Source organism: Mirounga angustirostris, unplaced genomic scaffold (genome assembly GCF_029215605.1).
Source record: "Mirounga angustirostris isolate CCGP_5_RB_7025 unplaced genomic scaffold, mMirAng1.0.hap1 SCAF_3, whole genome shotgun sequence".
Classification (NCBI taxonomy): domain Eukaryota; kingdom Metazoa; phylum Chordata; class Mammalia; order Carnivora; family Phocidae; genus Mirounga; species Mirounga angustirostris.
This window is the reverse complement of record NW_026991711.1, coordinates 111,314,886-111,336,487: the sequence shown is the minus strand read 5'-3', so window position 1 is coordinate 111,336,487 and position 21,602 is coordinate 111,314,886. Positions and strand designations below refer to the sequence as shown.

Sequence of the window (21,602 nt, the reverse complement as noted above, 5' to 3'; positions counted from 1 at the left end):
GAATGACTACAGAATAAAACACAAAATGATATTGGTACTCACTATTAATTTGTCTTTTATAAATGATTAAGTAAAGCATATGAAGGAAATAAAAGGACAATAAATACCCTTTTATCACAAACTGGGGGATTTCTCTTATTGTGGGCTTGCACACAACCAGTTTAGAAATATGCATAATTGCCTATGGTCAATATCATATAACTGCCAGATCACACATTAAACAGATAACCACTATTATTACAAAAGCGACTTCCTTGACCTCATATTTTGGTCTGGCTAGGAATTCCTGTATTTTCCCAGATCAGCTGTTACACGGTGCCAGTCTTGTGCTGTGCATGTCAATTTTGTACCAGTGTAAGTGACCGTCGCCTTACAGAGCGTACTCGAAAACACACTTCTACGCATAGGAATAGCATAAGTTCAAGAAATATGATCATAGTTCTTGCAGTGCTTTTTAAAATCTGAAGTCTATGTGTGTTTTTCTATTATAGCTAAGGTACAGTGTGTGTTATTTGGCAGCTGACTTTGACATGAAAATATAAAAGGTTTGGGCAACCACATATTTGGAAATAGAAATCTTTCCTGAAAACATGGCTTTGGTTTTTAAACACAGCTAAATTTCTGGAAACTTCAATTTGTTAAAGACAGCCAAGACTTCAATCATATTTAACATATTCCTGGGGTTTACATATAGTGTTTCAAAGTAATAAACAACATCTTGTTTGGAGTAGCATGAAGAAAATGAGGCAAGCACTTCTTTAGAGTAAAAGCTCCACTTTTAAAAATAGTTTGGAGACTCATTCTTATGTTGGTAAAATCACAAAACACTATTCAGCAAACAAAACATGATGAGCTCAATTCAAGTTGGTAAACATTTTTAGCTGGCTTCATTTGTAGTAAGAATTTTAATGTAACCATAACTTCAAGAATATGTCTCTCATAATAGAAACTTGAGGGGCATAACTTTTTTTTAATTGTTAATAAGAACAATGGTGTCAAGTTTGCACTTGAAAATCGGAAGAGATGTGATGACAACAGTGAATTGATGGTTTGAACAAGTTTAAAAATCACATTACGGCACACTAAAATGCAACCACACTTACTCACCAGTGCTCTCACTGCAGCAACCAACAAGCCCCAGGTCTGATTCAGTAGCAGAAAATACACTCCTTCCCTAAGGTATGGTCTATATATACCTTACATCCAGCATGTAAAACTAGCAATATAGTTGTAAATCTTTCACATGCTTTTGCCTCATCGGTCTAAACACAACAACAATGTCTGAAAACTCTTAAGTTTCTGAGTAAGAATAACAAGCCCTTTTCAACAAGCAAAACATGACGAGTCAAATAGTATTATCCAAGGAAAGGAAGGAGCTTTCTCTATACTCTTTATAAGAAGTCAGGTCAGGGCGCCTGGGTGGCTCAGTCGGTTAAGCGTCTGCCCTCAGCTCGGGTCATGATCCCAGCGTCCTGGGATCGAGTCCCGCGTTGGGCTCCCTGCTCCATAGGGAGTCTGCTTCTCCCTCTGCCTCTCTCTGTGTCTCCATGAATAAATAAATTAAATCTTTAAAAAAAGAATATAGGTCAAATTTCATTTCACCATGCTTTTTCCCTGTACAAGGACTCAGTGAACAGAAAATCTGTTGTAAGAACAGTTACGGATTCACATCCGGATAACTTATGGCAAAACAACTAATAAGCATATGAACATCTTGTTCTGTGGTCAATACTCCTTAAGTTTGTCTGCATGTTATTCCTAGCTTGTTTTATAATAGATACTTTATTTCTAGTGGCTAGCAGGTAAAACATGGGAATTTGTCTGAAGGTTTAAAAGTTGCTGAGATACTACTTCACACCCATTAGGATAGATACCATCAAAAACAGAAAACAACAAGTGTTGGTGGCGAGGATGTGGAGAAATTGGAGGCTCATGGCATATGGGAATGTTAAATGGTGTGGTCACTACAGAAAACAGTGTGTCAGTTCCTCAAAACATTAAAAATAGAATTACCATATAATCCAGCAATTCCACTTCTGGGTATATACCCAGAAGAATTGGAAATAGGGTCTCAAAGAGGTATTTGTACACCCATGATATAGCAGCATTATTCATAACAGTCAAACAGTGGGAGCAACCCAAGGATCAATTAATGAATGAATGAGAAACAAAATGTGGCATATTCGTACAATGGAATATTATTCAGCCTTAAAAAGGAATGAAATTCTGACACATGCTACACCATGAATGAATCTTGAGGACATTATGCTACGTGAAATAGGCCAATTACCAAAAGGCAAATGCTCTAAGATTCCACTTCTGTTATGTGCCTTGAGTAGTCAAATTCATAGAGATAGAAAGTAGAATGGTGGTTCCCAGGGCTGGGGGGAGGGGAGAATAGGAAGTTATGGTTTAATGGGTACAGAGTTTCAGTTTTGCAGGAAGAAAAGAGTTCTATAGATTGGTTGCACAACAACATGAATATACTTAACGCTACTGAACTGTATACTTAAGAATAGTTAAGGCTTCCCAGGGGAATTCTACCAAACATTTATTTTTTTTTTAAAGATTTTATTTATTTATTTGAGAGAGAGAGAATAAGAGAGAGCACATGAGAGGGGGGAGGGTCAGAGGGAGAAGCAGACTCCCTGCCGAGCAGGGAGCCCGATGCGGGACTCGATCCAGGGACTCCAGGATCATGACCTGAGCCGAAGGCAGTCGCTTAACCAACTGAGCCACCCAGGCGCCCTCTACCAAACATTTAAAGAAGAATTAATACCTATTCTTCTGAAACTGTTCCAAAAAATAGAAATGGAAGGAAAACTTCCAAACTCGTTTTATGAGGCCACCATTACCTTGATCCCAAAACCAGACAAAGACCCCATCAAAAAAGAGAACTACAAACCAATATCCTCGATGAACATTGATGCAAAAATGCTCACCAAAATACTAGCCAATAGGATCCAACAGTACATTAAAAGGATTATTCACCATGATCAAGTGGGATTTATCCCTGGGCTGCAAGGTTGGTTCAACATCTGCAAATCGACCAATGTGATACAATACATTAATAAAAGAAAGAACAAGAACCATATGATCCTCTCAATAGATGCAGAAAAAGCATTTCACAAAGTACAGCATCCTTTCTTGATCAAAACTCTTCAGAGTATAGGCATAGAGGGTACATACCTCAAGATCATAAAAACCATCTATGAAAAACCCACAGCGAATATCACTCTCAATGGGGAAAAACTGAGAGCTTTCCCCTAAGGTCAGGAACATGGCAGGGATGTCCACTATCACCACTGCTATTCAACATAGTACTAGAATCCTAGCCACAGCAATCAGACAACAAAAAGAAATAAAAGGCATCCAAATTGGCAAAGAAGAAGTCAAACTCTCACTCTTTGCAGATGATATTACACTTTATGTGGAAAACCCAAAAGACTCCACCCCAAAATTGCTAGAACTCAGACAGGAATTCAGTAAAGTGGCAGGATATAAAATCAAGGCACAGAAATCAGTGGCATTCCTATACACCAACAACAAGACAGAAGAAAGAGAAATTAAGGAGTCGTTCCCATTTACAACTGCACCCAAAACCATAAGATACCTAGGAATAAATCTAACCAAAGAGGCAAAGGATCTGTACTCCAAAAACTATAAAATACTCATGAAAGAAACTGAGGAAGACACAAAGAAATGGAAAAACGTTCCATGCTCATGGATTGGAAGAAAAAATATTGTGAAAATGTCAATGCTACCTAGAACAATCTACACATTTAATGCAATCCCTATCAAAATACCATCCATTTTTTTCAAAGAAAGGGAACAAATAATCCTAAAATTTGTATGGAACCAGAAAATACCCCAAATAGCCAGAAGAATGTTGAAAAAGAAAAGTAAAGCTGGTGGCATCACAATTCCCGACTTCAAGCTCTATTACAAAGCTGTCATCATCAAGACAGTATGGGACTGGCACAAAAACAGACATATAGATCAATGGAACAGAATAGAGAGCCCAGAAATGGACCCTCAACTCTATGGTCAACTCATCTTCAACAAAGCAGGAAAGAATGTCCGATGGAAAAAAGACAGTCTCTTCAACAAATGGTGTTGGAAAAATTGGACAGCCACATGCAGAAGAATGAAACTGGACCATTATCTTACACCACACACAAAAATAGACTCAAAATGGTTGAAAGACCTAAATGTGAGACAGGAATCCATAAAAATCCTTGAAGAGAACACAGGCAGCAACCTCTTTGACCTCAGCCACAGCAACTTCTTCCTAGAAACATTGCCGAAGGCAAGGGAAGCAAGGGCAAAAATGAACTATTGGGACTTCATCAAGATAAAAAGCTTTTGCACAGCAAAAGGAACAGTCAACAAAACCAAAAGACAACCGACAGAATGGGAGAAGATATTTGCAAATGACATATCAGATAAAGGGCTAGTATCCAAGATCTATAAAGAACTTACTAACTCAACACCCAAAGAACAAATGATCTAATCAAGAAATGGGCAGAAGACATGAACAGACATTTTTCCAAAGAAGACATCCAAATGGCCAACAGACACATGAAAAAGTGCTCAACATTGCTCGGCATCAGGGAAATCCAAATCAAAACTTCAATGAGATACCACCTCACACCAGTCAGAATGGCTAAAATTAACAAGTCAGGAAATGACAGATGTTGGTGGGGATGCAGAGAAAGGGGAACCCTCCTATACTGTTGGTGGGAAAGCAAGCTGGTGCAGCCACTCTGGAAAACAGTATGGAGGTTCCTCAAAAAGTTGAAAATAGAGCTACCATATGACCCAGCAATTGCACTACTGGGTATTTACCCCAAAGATACAAATGTAGGGATCCGAAGGGGTAAGTGCACCCCAATGTTTATAGCAGCAATGTCCACAATAGCCAAACTATGGAAAGACCCAAGATGTCCATCGACAGATAAATGGATAAAGAAGATGTGGTACACACACACACACACACACACACACACAATGGAATATTATGCAGCCATCAAAAGGAATGAAATCTTGCCATTTGCAACGACGTGGATGGAACTGGAGGGTATTATGCTGAGTGAAATAAGTCAATCAGAGAAAGACATGATTTCACTGATATGAGGAATTTTTTTTAAAGAATTTATTTATTTATTTGAGAGAGAGCAAGCTAGAGAGAGAGAGCACAAGCAGGGGAAGTGGGAGAGGGAGAAGCAGGCTCCCTGCTGAGCAGGGAGCCCGATGCAGGGCTCGATCTCAGGACCCTGGGATCATGACCTGAGCCAAAGGCAGATGCTTAACTCTGAGCCACCCAGGTGCCCGATATGAGGAATTCTTAATCTCAGGAAACAAACTAAAGTTTGCTGGAGTGGTGGGGGGTGGGAGGGATGGGGTGGCTGGGTGACAGACATTGGTGAGGGTCTGTACTATGGTGAGTGCTGTGAATTGTGTAAGACTGTTGAATCACAGACCTGTACCTCTGAAACAAATAATACATTATATGTTAAAAAAAAAAAAAAAAGGGGATGAAGATAGCAGGAAGGGAAAAATGAAGGGGGGGAAATTGGATGGGGAGACAAACCATGAGAGACTATGGACTCTGAGAAACAAACTGAGGGTTCTAGAGGGGAGGAGGTGGGGGGATGGGTTAGCCTGGTGGTGGATATTCAAGAGTGCATGTACTGAATGGAGCACAGGATGTTAAACGCAAACAATGAATCATGGAACACTATATCAAAAACTAATGATGTAATGTATGGTGATTAACATAACATAATAAAATTTTTTTAAAAAAAGGATGGTTTAGGTGGTAAATTTTATGTGATGTGTATTTTGCCCCAAGGAAATCTTTTTTTAAATTGAAATAAATAAATAAAGTCCGTGTAGTCTGAAGATCAGGGCCAAGCCTGCTGCATCATTTCATCATTGAATCTTCACAACAACACAGGCCATGAGTGTTGTTGTGAACTCTGTCCATGTTACGGATGGGACAGCTAAGGCCAAAACCTCAGAACTCAGAAAAGATCACACTCCTAGTTAAGTGGAAGGTTTGAGGTACAAATGACTCCATCCCTGTGCTATGTCCAGTAGCACACTCTGCCTCTCACACCAACATTGATACCTTGCTGCAAATTCCTGTCATTTAGTCCCCAAACAGCAATCATTTTCATTATTCAATCACCCACACGTGAGCTGGTCTTGATCTTAAGCCCATGTCTTCAGCACGAAATAGACACTGGGATAGGAAGACAAGATCCCTGGCTTGCATGGTTTACCGTCCAGCAGATAAAAACGGAAATGAAAACAAAGACCCTTGCATGTAAGCAGACATATAACAGATTTATAGCCTTCAGTTGGAGTCCACGGGAGGAGAGGAGAATGCCCTGCTGAATGAAGGGGCCAAAGACCGGCTGCTGTCATTTCTGCTGTGACGGTCCCCTCTCCTCTAGCCTCTTCATCCTTGCCTGCCTCACTGTTCAATATGAAAATACACCCACTTTTAGTAGAGGATGGAAGCCTGAAAAAGCGTATGTTAAATGTCTGTTTGTAAAAGATGTTTCTGATCCAAAAGAGGAAAGGATTTGTAAGAATCTCTAACCATCCACTTAGAGAAAGGATACGATGAAATATTAAGTGTTTGACTAAACCTCTCTTCCTACAGTCTAACAGTGGACAAGTATCAGGAGAAAAAAAGGAAAATCAATATTTTTAAAACATTTGCCTCACCGATTCACAGCTTAGACTCTCAAAATCCTTACCAAAAAAAAAAAAGGAAAAAGATACTTTACAGTCTTTGTCCAGAGGAGTAAAGTTTTATATGTTCCCTATGCAAGCAAGAAGTGATAAGATGGAGTAATTTTAGTAATAAACCTTAACACTTTAAAAATCAATAAGGAAAGATCTATAGAGTCACGTCTAGATATGCCTAGGAGAACTTTGAAAGTACACATACTAAGGACTCTAAGATCTTAGAGGGATGGGGAAATCTTTCGCTCTTATTTTATATGATTTTATGAATATATGATGCATTTTTTGGCATTTTTCAAATAAAAAAGGAAAAGCAGACAAGACTAATAAATACTTTCATAGATGCATATTGCAGTCTAAAAGAAGGAAGTCCATTGTCAATGACTATGTTGATTTACATAACAGACACCCTTATCCTTCATTAACAGGAAGTACTATAGCACAGTGGTTAGAAGTGGGGGTTTTTAAGTCAGACTTTGGTTTGAATTTCAGCCTCATTCTCACTGGTTGTGAGCTGGAAAAATATGATTTACCCACTCAAAATTTATGTTCCCATCTGTTAAAATGGGGATAATAATACCAATCTCTCAGGTTGCTCGTTAAGGTTTTAGAGGTTAATATGTCTGGTACATACTGATCCCTCAGTTAAATACAATTATTAGAAGATTACAGTTAACAAAAGAGACCAGGTGACTCTACAATGTTAACATTAAATTAGCTGAATGTAGACATAAAGGATCAGGAAAAACAAACAGATAATAGACTGTAAGGAAAGCTTGAATTTGATAATAGGGCAGCTTAATTACTCAGATATTGATTAGGATAATAATGAAGCTAAGTTTGTATCCTGTTTCTAAAGATATCGTGTGCTTCTTGCTATTCCAGTTTCCTAAGTAGTCAACAATCTCAAGAGAATGTTCTTGAGATTTAACCATGTATGATTAAAAATAATAGATGATATTGAAAGCATCTGGTTCAGCAAATGCTCCCAGGACTGAAAAGTCAAGGTACTAATGCGGCTTTTTAAGATAATACAAACTGCCAAAAGGAATGCTGATTGAATTTCTAAAAGGTAAACTGCTTAACACAGAAGAATGAGAAGTTATTTTTTAAAGAGTTAAAGGAGATTCAGTTGAGATTTATCACAGTTAAGTACTAAACCAAGACAAGAAAAAAAAAAAAACGTGATACAAATAAAAGTGGTTAAGCAGAGATTTTAAAAGCAAGCTGTTTGGACAGTTAGTAGAAATCTTTATATGTTTAAGTAATAAAATCACATAAAATAAACAGAAATAACAAGGTTAGGCTAAAAGGAAAATGGCAGGCAATGAACTTGAAATCTACAAAATATTTCAAATAATCCTAAACATTTTTCTACAAATGTTAAACTGAGCCTCCTCATTAAAGAATAATTTTTTTTTTAAGTCAGAGTTCAGTGGGGGGCAGGGATTTAACAATGGAGAGGCAAAGATTTATCTTGCTGTCTCAGCAAATATTGTCATAAAACAATTTTACTTTCCAACTTTGTAAAAAGAGCATCTGAGCAGTGTACACATACCAGAAGAAATTATTGTGGGCAGAGAAGTAAAATTATACTGGCCTTTTACTCCTTTCCTACTGTTACAGAGATCTAATCATATCTGGGACACGTATGCAAAGCCAGCCAAAGATATCGACAGGGTGGAAGCCATCTTTGCAGCAAAATGGGGGGCTCATGCCTCCTGTAAGAAATCTGTCCCCGCCAACCACCCATAGAACGACTTTGTCTTAGAGATAAATGAAGTCAAGGCACTATTTCCAAAGCGCCACTCGGTCTACCTGGGGGGAGACAGAACATTCTGGATGTACAGATCCTCCTGACCCTGATTTTCTTCTGTTTGCCCATTAGCACAGATTAGTTTACTGTTCACATTGTCCCCTAGACACTAGTCTGAGAAAGCAAGCGGACTAAAACAGAAACAAGCCTTTGGTGAGAATGGGAAGTGGGCTAGGGGTAGGGCATGGTAGAGCAATAGCATAAGGCATCAAGCCAGAAAAACAGGCTCTGATGGACATACGGTGTCCATATTTTCCAAACCAAAACTCATGACACATAGCTTGACAAGTATGATTGCACTTATGGAACAACAGGACAGAATATTTACAACCCAGGGTTGCCCTGGAAAATCTAGGATATATAAACACCACCTCCATAAAGGCATTGAAAGTGTGAAGGCTAACATAACCTACTTTGAATTCTGCAAGTGCTGGCCAGCACATGTGAAAGCAAGTTGAAGTCACCCTCGTCTCCATTTATTTCGATCACAAATGCATTACACATTTTTGACACATTTAGGATCTCTATTCCAAAGACTTGCCATAAGAATAGCAGGTGATATCTGAATGAAATAGATTTTTACAGTTGAGTAGAAAAGCGTGCATCATATCAGATTAGATTGTTTGCCAAACTTGCCTGCCCAGGCCTTTCAGGGGGACTAAACTCATCCAGAGACTTCAGAGTAACAGAAGAGAGGAAGTATTCTCAGAAAGCCCATGCACACTTGCACGTAGCTTTCAGATTAGGTTCCACAAGTTTTCAGAAAGAAAATTAATCAATTTAAATATGTGCCACTTTTTTCTTGCCTTATATCCATGTAATTACTTGCATGTGAGAGCCATTGTTTCTTATATAACCCCCCAAAAATACTTTAGTGAAAGCTTCTTGTCGAAAGATAAACAAAGGTCAATAACCTAATATCCCCAAGCAACCCTAAAACAACAAACCAGGGAGGGAAAAAAGTGAAGAAATGCTCAGAACAGGGGAAAGATCTTCGTTCGTTATATTCTTTCGACAGTGGATAAAATTTATGATTTCCCCAATAACTATAAATTGATAGCATATCTGACTTTTAAAAAAATATATAAGGAGTCCCCGTAAAAGATTGGAAGAGTTATTCTGCAGGAGGTCAGAAACTTTTTAATGACTAGAAATGTATCAATACAATATATGTTGTCAATGCACCATAGAAACTGGAAGTGGAAAAATGCCTGAGGGATTATCTAATAAAAGGAAAGCTCCTCTTTTTCACATGAGGAAACTGAGGCATGGCAGAACATCCAGGGTTACCTTGCTAGCTGTAACTGAGTCAAGGCAAAACCCCATCTCCTGCAGAGCTTACGGATGAGTTTATTCATCTGTAAAATGAGGGTGCAGAACTCTGAGGTCAATGCCAACCATAACATCCTGCAATGCTGTATTGATTGATTGCTTTGTAATCTACTTATTTGTATTTTGGCTCTTAAATAAAGGTAAGGCTGCCAGGTTTGACATATTTCTAGCCCTTAGAAAGCTGACCTGACAGTAAAGCCCTTCCAAAACATTTATAGAGACAATGTTCAGCACAATTTGCAGAATTTAATAAGGTGACACATTTTGAAGCATGGTGTAGTTACAGGCGGCCAGCCTGAATGGATGCGTGTGAGGGAGGTATTATTTTTTTTTAATTTTCAAGATGTCACTGACAAGGGAGACATATGCCAAATGGTAACATAGGCCTCTATTTAAAAAAAAAAAAAAAATCCTTGAAAAAGGCATGAAGAGCAATGAAGAGCATGACACAAGAAGAATGAATGAAACACCAAAACAGGATACCCGGATTGAGAAAATACACTGATTAAAATTAATTAAGGTCATCTGATGCTTCTTCTTTTCCACTTACACCTGACCCCAAAATAGAGCCATGCAGAGGTTTCCCAATATTTAATAGCCTAGTATGAATCCTGGAGAGATCCTCTTCAATCAAAGTATATAAATTAGTATAAAATCAAGCTATATTTTTAAAATTTTCTATACTAGTTATAATGTTTCTTGTTTATCTTTACCATGAACTCCTACCAGTATTTTATACAGCTCTAAGGTAGAATTTACACAGTAAAAGAAAAAATGACTCTGTGGCAAAAATATTGAATGAATGCTCAAATTGTTAAAAGCAAGGATAGCCAATTTACTACTACTATCTAAAAAATTGTTTGATCAGATGTAGTATATTTTACATATATTATAGGTAAGATCTTTAAAACATAATGAGCCAGTGAGCAGAACATTCTTTTAGGGTCACAGAGTACTTTTTTCATAATACATAGTAGAATATCTGTATCACCAAAATCACGATTGGAGGCAATTAAAAAGACAAAAGTACTTGGAAAAATTGTTGCGCAATTCTGGTTGCCTGATTTCCTGATGGACCTCACAACTGTCAGGTAACCAGGTGAAACTTTCAGGTCTCTAATGCATTTTTCCTATATTGCTAGAAGGACCTACACTTTGCAATTAAACAGACCCTGGTTTTGACTTCATGGCTTACTGGCTGTTTATTCTCAGGCAATTACTTAACTTCTCAGTGACTGTTCCATTATCTGAAATAATAATAATGTCTGAATCACTAGGTTCTTAAAGTGATTAGATTAGATGGTATCCAAAATTTAGCTGTCATGGTGTATGGCACCAGTAAGCATCCAATAGGTGGAGGTAGTCCTAGTAGCAGTAATAAGAGTAGGAATGAGGGCACCTGGGTGGCTCAGTCGATTAAGTACCTTCCTTCAGCTCAGGTCATGATCCCCGGTCCTGGGATGGAGCCCCCGTATCAGGGTCCCTGCTCAGCGGGGAGCCTGCTTCTCCTTCTCCCTCTGTGGCTCCCCCTGCTTGTGCTCTCTCTCTGTCAAATAAATAAATAAATAAAATCTTTAAAAAAAGAGTAGTGGGGCGACTGGGTGGCTCAGTCGTTAAGCGTCTGCCTTCGGCTCGGGTCATGGTCCCGGGGTCCTGGGATCGAGTCCCGCATCGGGCTCCCTGTTCGGCAGGAAGCCTGCTTCTCCCTCTCCCACTCTCCCTGCTTGTGTTCCTCTCTCGCTGTCTCTCTCATCAAATGAATAAATAAAATCTTTAAAAAAATAAATAAATAAAAATAAAATAAATAAATAAATAAATAAAATTGAAAAAGAGTAGTAATGGGCCTTATTACGTTCTTATCGGGTGGGACGTGTCATGAAATTAACACAGGTCTTAGATTCAGAGAGGGTTGGGTCTGAAGTCAAGCTCTATGCTCAGGGGTTGGGTGACAAGAGTTTGTCTCTGGTTTGCTTCTTCTTCTGTGAAATGAACACATTATTACTATTCTTATGAAAATTAAATGAGATAGGACATGTTGGTGCTACACGGTGCCTGGCACAATAGAGGGATCATAGGAAATGCTACTTCCCAACACTCGTCCTCACAACTCCCTCCATTCCTTTATTCACTCATTCACAAGCATGTCCTGAGCCCTGGAAATACAGAAGAAACAAGACTGTCCATTGCAGTTTCAAGAAGGGGATAAGGAGGCAGAGAAAGAGAGATTACAGGATGTGATGACAAATAATGTAAGGGAGTTATAAACCATTCTTGAGGGCACAAAAGAGAATAGAATAAAGCTTTCTTGAAAAGCCTTTAAAAGATCTTAAAAATCAGTGGGCCACTTAATACCCACTAGAATGGCTACAACCAAAAAAAAAAAAAAAAAAAATCAACAACACTGATGACAACAACAAGAAAAACAATAGAAAATGACAAATGTTATTTCCACAAGGATGTGGAGAAATTTAAACCATTATACATTGCTCATGGGAATATAAAATTCCACAGCTGCCATGGAAAACAGTTTAGGGGCTTCTCAAAAAGTGTAATATAGACTTAAGACCCAGCAATTTCACTCCTATGTACACCCCCCAAAGAACTGAAAGCAGATATTCAAACAGATGATAGTACATGAAAGTTCATAGCAGCACCATTCACAATCACCAAAACGTGGAAACAACCCAAGTGGGAAAATAAAAGGCGGTATATCCACATAATGGAGTACTATTCGGCCATAGTAAGGAATGAAGGAATGAAGTACTGATGAATGCTACAACATGTATGAACTTTGAAACATTATGTTAAGTGAAAGAAGCCAGTTAAACAAGACCATGCATGCATTATGTGATTCCATTTGTATAAAATGTCTGCAGTAGGCAAATCTCTAAAAACAGAAAGATTAGTGGTTGATTAGGGCTGAGGGAGATGGGGGGAGTGGTGAGAACTACTCTTTGTGGAGACAAAAATATTGTGTTTCTCTTTGTGGAGACAAAAATATTCTAAAATTGACTCTGGGGGCGCCTGGGTGGCTCAGTCAGTTAAGCGTCTACCTTCCATTCAGGTCATGATCCCGGAGTCCCTGGATCGAATCCCACGCCGGGCTCCCTGCTCAGCAGGGCGTCAGCTTCTCCCTCTCCCTCTGCCCCTCCACCCTGCTCGTGCTCTCTCTCACTCTCAAATAAATAAATAAAAAATAAAATAAAATTGACTCTGGTGATGGTTGCACGTATCCATGACTATACTAAAAACCACTGAATTGTAGGCTTAAAATGGGCCCATTAGAAGGCTTAAAATGGGTCAACTATCTCAATCTGTTTTAAAGAGAGAGAGAAAGAAGCTAAAAATAAAAATGTTAAAACACACACACACACACACAATGTCCTAGGAGTTTGGCCAGACTTCTGCTGGATCCAGTATGGATAGTGACTGTTGGTGACCGTTCCAGGGCTGGAGCTGAAAACAAACTAAGAGTGTGCCAGGCACAGAAGGTAAAAATGGAACCACATGTCCAAAGCCCAAGACAGGGAATGGTGTTAGCATCTTCTGCAACACTAAGAGGTTGAGTGGGAGCGGGACATGGGAGAAGGGGACAGAGAACAAGGAGAGATGGAGATCGCTATGGACTTGGAAGAGTTGCACACAGCAGTGCACTGGGCACGTGTGCAGGCAAGTTTGTGATCTTTCTTAAGCATCCATTTCCTGTAAAATGGTAACAAACATAATGCTCACCTCACAAGATACTTTGAGGATTTAATGAAATAGGTAAAGGATGTAGCCAGAGCCTGGCAAATAGTATGAAGTCAGTAAGTATTAGCTCCTTGAATCTGTGGGAAACCAAGAGTTTAAAATGAGAAATGTCCAGTTATCAACAAAATGTTACTTTAGATGATAAAGGTTTCAAGCTTTTTGAACTTTTGAGTAATTTATACACATTACCACTAATTTAACTTCCTCTGATCCATCAAGAAATACACATGGTTTTTTAAAAACCTCTAAAGAATTATGGTGAATGTCTCCTAGACTAATGATAGTGATCCGGCCTCAGTAGCTCAAGCTTAGCCATAAAAATAACAAGTTCTTTCACGATGATGATATTCTAATTAAATATCCCAAACTTTATTCCAGGTATACACAATCCAATATTGGCAGAGCTAATTCAACCAAGAACATTCTAGCCAGTAAATAATAAATTCTCAGAAGCCAAAATTTCCATTTACACCTGTAAATAGAAAATTCAATTTAATGCAAATTGTTAAATAATAAGACCAGTGGGCAATGAACCATACTAAACACATCATATGAAATGGATCAGTCATGCAGCATGGTGACCAGGAAAGAAATCTGTGACACGTTCTGTAACTAAATGCTATGTGTTTACACACACATGCACACACATGCACATGCACCAAACAAGAAGCTACCAGAGAGACACAGCACACATATGAAAAATGTACAAATTCTGATTGAGTGGCTGGTTCCTTTCCTCTGTATTTAAAATCTTTTGGTCACCTTCCATGGGATCATCTACCCATGAAGAATGCTATTTTATACAATGCTTGGCAAAGCAGTTGTTAGGAAGAGGAATCCTGTAAACGGTTTCATTGAATCTAAAAATTATTAAGAAGTGGATTCAGGCATGCTCTTTATTAAGACCTCCTCCATGAGAAAGTTCAGAAGTCACCATCCACAAATTTAAAAAGTAGAAAAATACTTACAGAATCCCTCCAGTTGTGAGGCACATAAGATTAAAGTCACTCAATGTAGATAATTTTTTCCTACCATAACCTGGACAATAAGATATAGCTTGGGCTTCAGAGATTTTGGAGGTTGTTCAAGGTGCTAGATTTAGGATGTATCTTACAGCGTGTCTAGAGAGCAAGGGACTCGGGGGAGAAAAGTTTGGAAGAAAATAGGTTTGATTTTTAAACATTTTCCAGCTCGCTCTCTCTCTTTAAATAAAACATCATGCATCTGAGCTTAGAAACAACTTAAAAGAAAAAAAATCGCATGGATCATCTTTCACCCTAGTCACCAAGGCGCTGACACCTTAACATAGGTTGTTGTTATAACAAGAGAGTAAAATCCTTAATGCTGATGTAACACTTTGCTTTTTGAGTTCCCAGAGTCTGAAGAGTATGCAGACAAAAAGCCAAGCAAATCTTAGTGGCAGATTTTTTTTTCCGTATGTGTTTGTGAAGTACCTGTCTGTCGGTAGCTGAGGGATTTCATAGCAAGTGGGACTTTCAGGCTAAAAGTAAGAAATGCCAGTGTGAGCCTGGACAAGTTGGTCCACCCTAAGTGTTTGTCAATAAAAGACTAAAACTGACATATAATCATATGATTTGATGTGACACGCACATCAAATCAACACACATATATTGAAATAATTTTAAAATAACGGCATTCAAAAATGAAAATGCAAAATATTCGGCTAATGAACACCTAGTTATTTCTGCTTCAATGAGCTCCCATCAAATCCTCAAGGAAATTTTCAGGTGTATTTTCCAATAAGAAGGACCCATGGTCAACCTAAGAATTCACCCCAAGTCCCCTGGTCCCCAGTAATCTGGAAAATTTTGAAAAAAGGGTTTTAATGTAAGATCATTTCTATATTGATTCAGAGAACTGATTCTATTTTTTAAATAATTCAACTCAAATTCATGTTAGCCTGAAATATTGATATAATTAAGGAAGTAAAATGTTATCTGGAATATGGCTTTAACCCAACCAAAATAAAACATCAGATCCTTTTCTTTATTATATCACTTGAGCTTAGCATTTTCTTCTGCTAAGAAATTTTTAATGAAACTAATACAGTGCAAGAAACTTTTTATGTTTACCCACCTTAATCACTCCCCACTTACATCTTCACATCTTTAAGAAAGATGAAAACGTAGATTAGCAAAATAACAGTTATTTCTTTCTAAATTTATTATAGGTGTATTTGATTTCTTCCAAATTTCCAATGGTATCTGCTACATTTTGTTATTGAAATACTTCATGTGATTAATTAGAAGTAGTGATAATGTAGGACTACTTCATCCAAAGATCTACCAGCATATGGAAAACACTAAAAATTACCAAATAAGTCCATTGAGTGAAACATACAGTAAAAATGAGTTTAAGAGACAGCTGGACATGTTTATGTAGGCAAAGGGGTTGGAAGATATGCTGACAACACAGAGAGGTGTGTTGCAATAAACTTGAAGGAGACAGGCCATTGGGCCAACCATCCCTTTTCTATCCAGGAATTCCTTATGTTCTCATTAGTGTCTCACATCTGGACAGCCACATTATTAAAATCTGGCCCTAAACTTGAGTCAATGAAAGAGTTTGGTGTCTCAATTTCATTCTTCCTTTACATATTAAACACACACACACAGGTTTCAACTTTTGTTCACGGAAGCATTTCATGTCCAGATGTCAGATTTTTGTGACTCATGGCCAAGCAGAGAGAAGGGCTCTGTGAACAAGCTTGTTCTGATCATGTCCACCTCTGTCTGATACAAGTACATATTCATGGCACCTCACTTTCATAAATACAACATTCTAAACAGTTCTTTGAATGACCACCTTCAGTACTGAGTTAGGCCTCAAGCTTCCATAGCTCAGTTTCTTGGGAAGAAAAAAAAAAATGTTTTAAGGGTTAGAGAAAAAAGGCAGTTCTCTTCATTCCTTTATCTTTCCTCATCTTTCAAAATATGTGGTTAGGAAAGATTTTGTACAGGATTGGTTAGAAGCCAAGAGTTTCACTGACCCTGTTAGTCATTGCCATTTCACATTTCTTGCCTCAGGAACTAGTTGAGCTTTTGAACGCATTCACATTCTTATATGATGTGAGCATAACCTGCATCTGAATATAAATACCAAACACCTGCACTGGTACTTCACAAGCAACACACACTTGGATCCCCACTGTCGCATTTGCTCTCAATCGTGGTCCCAATAGGTTGGTGCTATTATCTTATGTTTTTAGATGTAGAAGCTAAGGCCCAACGGCAGTAAGGGACTTGGCCAAAATCACTTGTCAAGTTGAATCCTGTGCTATGTAGCTCCACCTTTTAAATATATATATACATATATATATATATATATATATATATATATATATATATATATACACACACACACACGCCTGGGAACATAGACATAAGAGTGGAGTTACATTCAAACAGAAAATAAAGTCCCATCTTTAATGTGATTTTTTAAAAAAATAAAGAGCAAAACACAAACAAATTATAAGCTTATATCTATTGGGCTCACTTCTAAAGACGTAATCCACTACATAGGAACAACATATGTGGATATGCTATTTAGTTCTCACAAGTCAAGAGGAAAAATGCCTAAGAAAACAAAACTCATGCACTCACTAATTAAAGGCTTCTTTATAGTTTTGTTATCATTTTTTGTTGTTCTAGGTAAAAAAAAAAAGGTATTGCCATTAGAATCAATAAATAAACCAAAATATTGAAGTTGTTTGTTTATATTTGTTTAAATTTTAAGCATCCTACCTTTCACAGCAAAAACCCAAGCACTACCTATATTCTAATGAACTGACACTAAAAATAGTATCATTCCAACGAAAGCCAAATCCACACTCAAAAGCTATGAGCTGTTCTTGGTGTACACAGAGGCTTCATTCGATATTTGGGCATCACAGAGAGTATTGGAATACAAAGAGATGCGAGAGAAAGGAGCTGTGGTGGCCAGAAGAGGACACTGAGGAAAGAGACACTGAGCCTGCCATCTAGGGAGGACCAACACACCCTAAAGCCACGGAAGGAACAGCCCCCCGCAACACCCAACCCCTTCTGATAATTCATTGTACCTGCTTTGGTGCCCATTTCATACTTTGGTTCTCTCCTGGAATAAGGGCCCCAACCTGAGCCCCAGTTTGAGGCTCCCCCCCTGATAATCTGTCTAGTCCTTGCCAGGATCCTCCTGTCAGTAGCTAGAGCCTATCCGAGCGTGAGACCCAGCAGCTGACTGGGGTCCTATTTCCACTGAAACAGAACCCCCAGAAAGTCAGATCTACTGCCTCATACTTGGCAAGAACAGCTACCGCCCACCAGAATGAGCCCTGGATATTGAGGTCAGCCTCTCATGAGCTTTGTGCATCAAAGCCCTCTAGCTATTGTCATTGGAACACTGGCCTCCCTCCCTGAAGTTCTGATACTAGGCTTTCTCCTCTCTCCTTCCCAGCCTGCTCTGATGTCCCAACATGCCTTTAGCCCCGCCTGGAAGGGTTATAATATGTCACAGGTGATTTAGACTAATTTCGGTGGTGGTTAATGGATTTCAAAGACCTGACCTTTTATGCATTAGGAAGATCTACTCTTGCCTTCACTTTATTTTGTAGCTATCATTTGGCTGGATGGGCCTGCTGTCTATACTCTCAATAGCATTCATCACTCACCCACCGTCTGTCTTCCTTGCCAGCCTGCAAAAATCAGGTCTGTCTTGATCACTGTTGTAGCCTTATTCTGAGCATGGAGCCTAACACATAGTAGGCAATTGGTAAGCATTTGCTGAATGAATAACTATGTGATACATGTGTGTAATTGTCAAGCAATTCATTAGGAAATGAAGTGCCCATCCCATATTTGAATTTACTAATTGGCCCATAATCCTGATGCATTAGTCAACACATTATAACTTTAACAATTTACACGTAAGGACATACTTTGTAAAACTGTTTAACCAATTTCTAGGGGTAGGTAGGAGGAAGATTATAAATATCTTTGCATTCAGTCATTGCATCATAGTCTATGCAGAATTTATTTTGTATTACTGGCCTCTCCAGAGTGACTCAAAGCACAAATAAATAATACATTTTTATCTACCATCCTAACTTATGTGAAATTTTTCTCCCCTCAGAAGAGTATCTGCCAAATTTGCTTTACAAAATTCTAAGTAAACAGAAGTAAAAGACAGCCTCTTGCTGGAAGTAGCATTTTCCTTCAGCAACAGAACTATAATAAATACACCTTTTCTTGGGCTTCACATTTATCAGGGGAAAAAACTGTAGAACATTACAGGTAAGATATATTGAGATGGTCTCATTATGTTTACTTAAAACTAAGTATTTTATGACTTTATAATGAAAGCAAGAAATTATTTTTTAAATGTTCAGGCTCAATATGATCCTTGCTGTCCCTACTCTCCCATCTCAAATAAACCAAAATAATTTTCCAATTTTGCTCCCAAACTACTCTCTTGAACAACTCTGTTTCTTATTTGGTGTCTTTATGTACTGGAGACAAGTAACAAAAGTTATGGAAGAGAAGAAAAAAAATTTCTTCAGGTTGCTCTCCTAAAACCAAGGCTCCCTTTCTAATATGTACACATAAATGTACATGGGTGTATCAGGACTAATCTGAGTCACAGGACAGAGTTCAATTTGACTTTGACGGTGGCCCCCTGTGACTCTGAGCCAGTCCTTTCAACACCCTATTTCTTCATCTGTCACAGAAGAATACTAAAGTTTGCTCTTTGCCAGTTTCACAAAGATGCTTCCATTTCTGAAACATACTTGGGACTTCCAAAATGGGTTTGATTATTTTGTCTTACTCCATCAAAATCTTAATTTCCTGCTTTTCCAAATTGGGCATAATAATATCTGCCAACCTTGAAAGTTTATTGTAAGGATCAAGTGAAGATAATACATATGTAAGAGCTTTGAAATTTGAAAATGTTTTACATGTGAAAGTTATTTTTATTTGAATACTTTTGCAAATGCATGTCTAAACTAAATATAAGTTATTCAAAACTACAATGAGACCTTTCCAACTTTTCGGTCCCCTATTAATATGAAGTGCAGGAACGCTAGAGTGCTCCTGCAGCTAAATGCATTATCTCTAGAACATGCATGTGCCTGGAGTTCTTTGTCCAGTGGTGGAAAACTTGTACCATGATATTCACATTACTTCAAAATGTATTTTTAAGTGTCCACCGTGTGCCAGATACTAACTAGGAGTTGAGGCTATGTCTTAGCTCGGGCTGCTCCGACAAAATACCATAGACCGGGTGGCTTAAACGATAGACATTTAGTTCTTACAGTTCTGAAAGCTGGGAATTCTAGGATCAAGGTGTCAGGGGATTCACTTCCTGGCGAGAACTGGCTTCCTAGCTTATGGATGGCCACCTCTTGCTGGGGGCTCATATGCCCTTTCCTTGGTGCATGTGCATGAGGAGAGCAAGTTCTCTGTGTTCTTCTGCTTACAAGGGCACTAATCCCACTGTGGGCACCCTGCCCTCACGACCTCATCTCAACCTAATTACCTCCCAAATGCGCTACCTCCACGTACCATCACATTGGGAATTAGGCCTTCAAAAAATGAATTCTGGGAGAGACAACATTCAGCCCATAATAGGGTATAAAGATGAAAATGGCAGTGTCCCTGGCCTCATGGAAAACTTACTGTGGTTGAAAGAAGACATATAAAGGAAGGACAGCAGTGCAGAGTGCCAAGTGCCATGAGGACACAGAGGAGCCAGCCTCAGGCTTCCAGGAGGAGATGACATGTGAACTGAGTCAAGGAATGAACACAGAAGTCAGCCAAATGAAGGGATAGGAGAGCATATTCCCAGTAAATAGCATAGGCAACTTCCCTAACATCGGGAATGAAATGGTTTGTTTAGGCGGAAATACAAACAATAGTACAAAAGCATAATATGCCATCTGAGGATTGGCAGGAGAGGAGAGTGAAGAAGAGAACATGTTCGACCTCAGAGGGCTTCGTGTGTTTGGCTAAAGAACCGTGGCTTATGGCACTGGCACTAAGCCTCTCACACTGCAGGATTCACACCCGGGGAACAGGCAGGATTAACTTGGTCCACCTACCTGGGGTCTCAACTTTACCCAAAACTGTGGAAGAGGAGCAAAGGTTAAATGGCTAAATATAAGTATTAATTAATAGGTATGATATGAAAATAGCCATCTTCAGGGCTCCATCTTTGGGGTTAGGTGAGTTTGAGAAGCACCACAGTGACGTCATGGGGAGCTGCTGATGGCTTTTAGGCTCCGCGGTGCCACAGTCAGATATATGTTTCAGATCACTCATTCACTCTGGAGATGGTGTGGAGAATGGACATGAGGGAAGAAAGATGGGAAACAGGAAAGCCAGCTGGGAGGTGGGCATAGCCTTCCAGGAAAGAGATGATGAGTACCTGGGATAGGGCAGGGATGTCAGTGTGGAGGATGTGGGGAATGTGAGCACATTTGAGGAACCTGTGGAGGTAAGAGCATTAGCATTTGCTGGGCGATGAAGTATGGATTTTTTTTTTAAAGAGAGGAGTCAAAAGTCACCTCAGAATTTGGGCTTGGAAGACTGGATGGACAGTTGTGCCCTTCAGGAAGAACGTGAAAAGTTAGAAGATATGACTTCAACTCTGACCATGTATAATTCTACATACCCATGAAAATCCAGGTGAAGATGCTCAGAATTCATCCTGATAGTCTTCTCTGATTCTTCTGTGAAAAACCACAAGCGTTTGCAAGGTGGTCAGAATTAGTGGGGCATTTGGCTTTATCTCCTTCCCCACTTCCGGTGGCCATCTCTAGAATTCCTGTGTGACCTAGGCTCAGCTCCTTCACTGTTTTCTCTGATGCTTGTCAACACCTACAACAGAGTAGTGACTGCCTGAGTGTGGTATTCTTAGAGAAGCACCAACCCAGTTCTGTAGAGTTCCT

General features: G+C 38.9%; 1 long non-coding RNA gene across 15 annotated transcripts in view; it reads right to left on the bottom strand.

Annotated features, from left to right (window-relative positions):
• Positions 1-21,602, bottom strand: part of LOC123839434 (uncharacterized) — a 119,459-nt gene that overhangs the window by 89,356 nt on the left and 8,501 nt on the right. For 5 of the 15 annotated variants that reach the window (XR_010410139.1, XR_010410138.1, XR_010410137.1 and 2 more), the window contains 4 exons: positions 21,326-21,531; positions 15,755-15,784; positions 13,640-13,734; positions 11,332-11,453 (listed from right to left, as the gene is read on the bottom strand). The exons of 1 other annotated variant lie outside the window; for it this stretch is intronic. This is a non-coding gene — a long non-coding RNA (uncharacterized LOC123839434). The remainder of the gene's footprint in view (positions 1-11,331; positions 11,454-13,639; positions 13,735-15,754; positions 15,785-21,325; positions 21,532-21,602) is intronic. 9 more of the 15 variants (XR_010410142.1, XR_010410135.1, XR_010410131.1 and 6 more) reach the window with 9 other exon arrangements.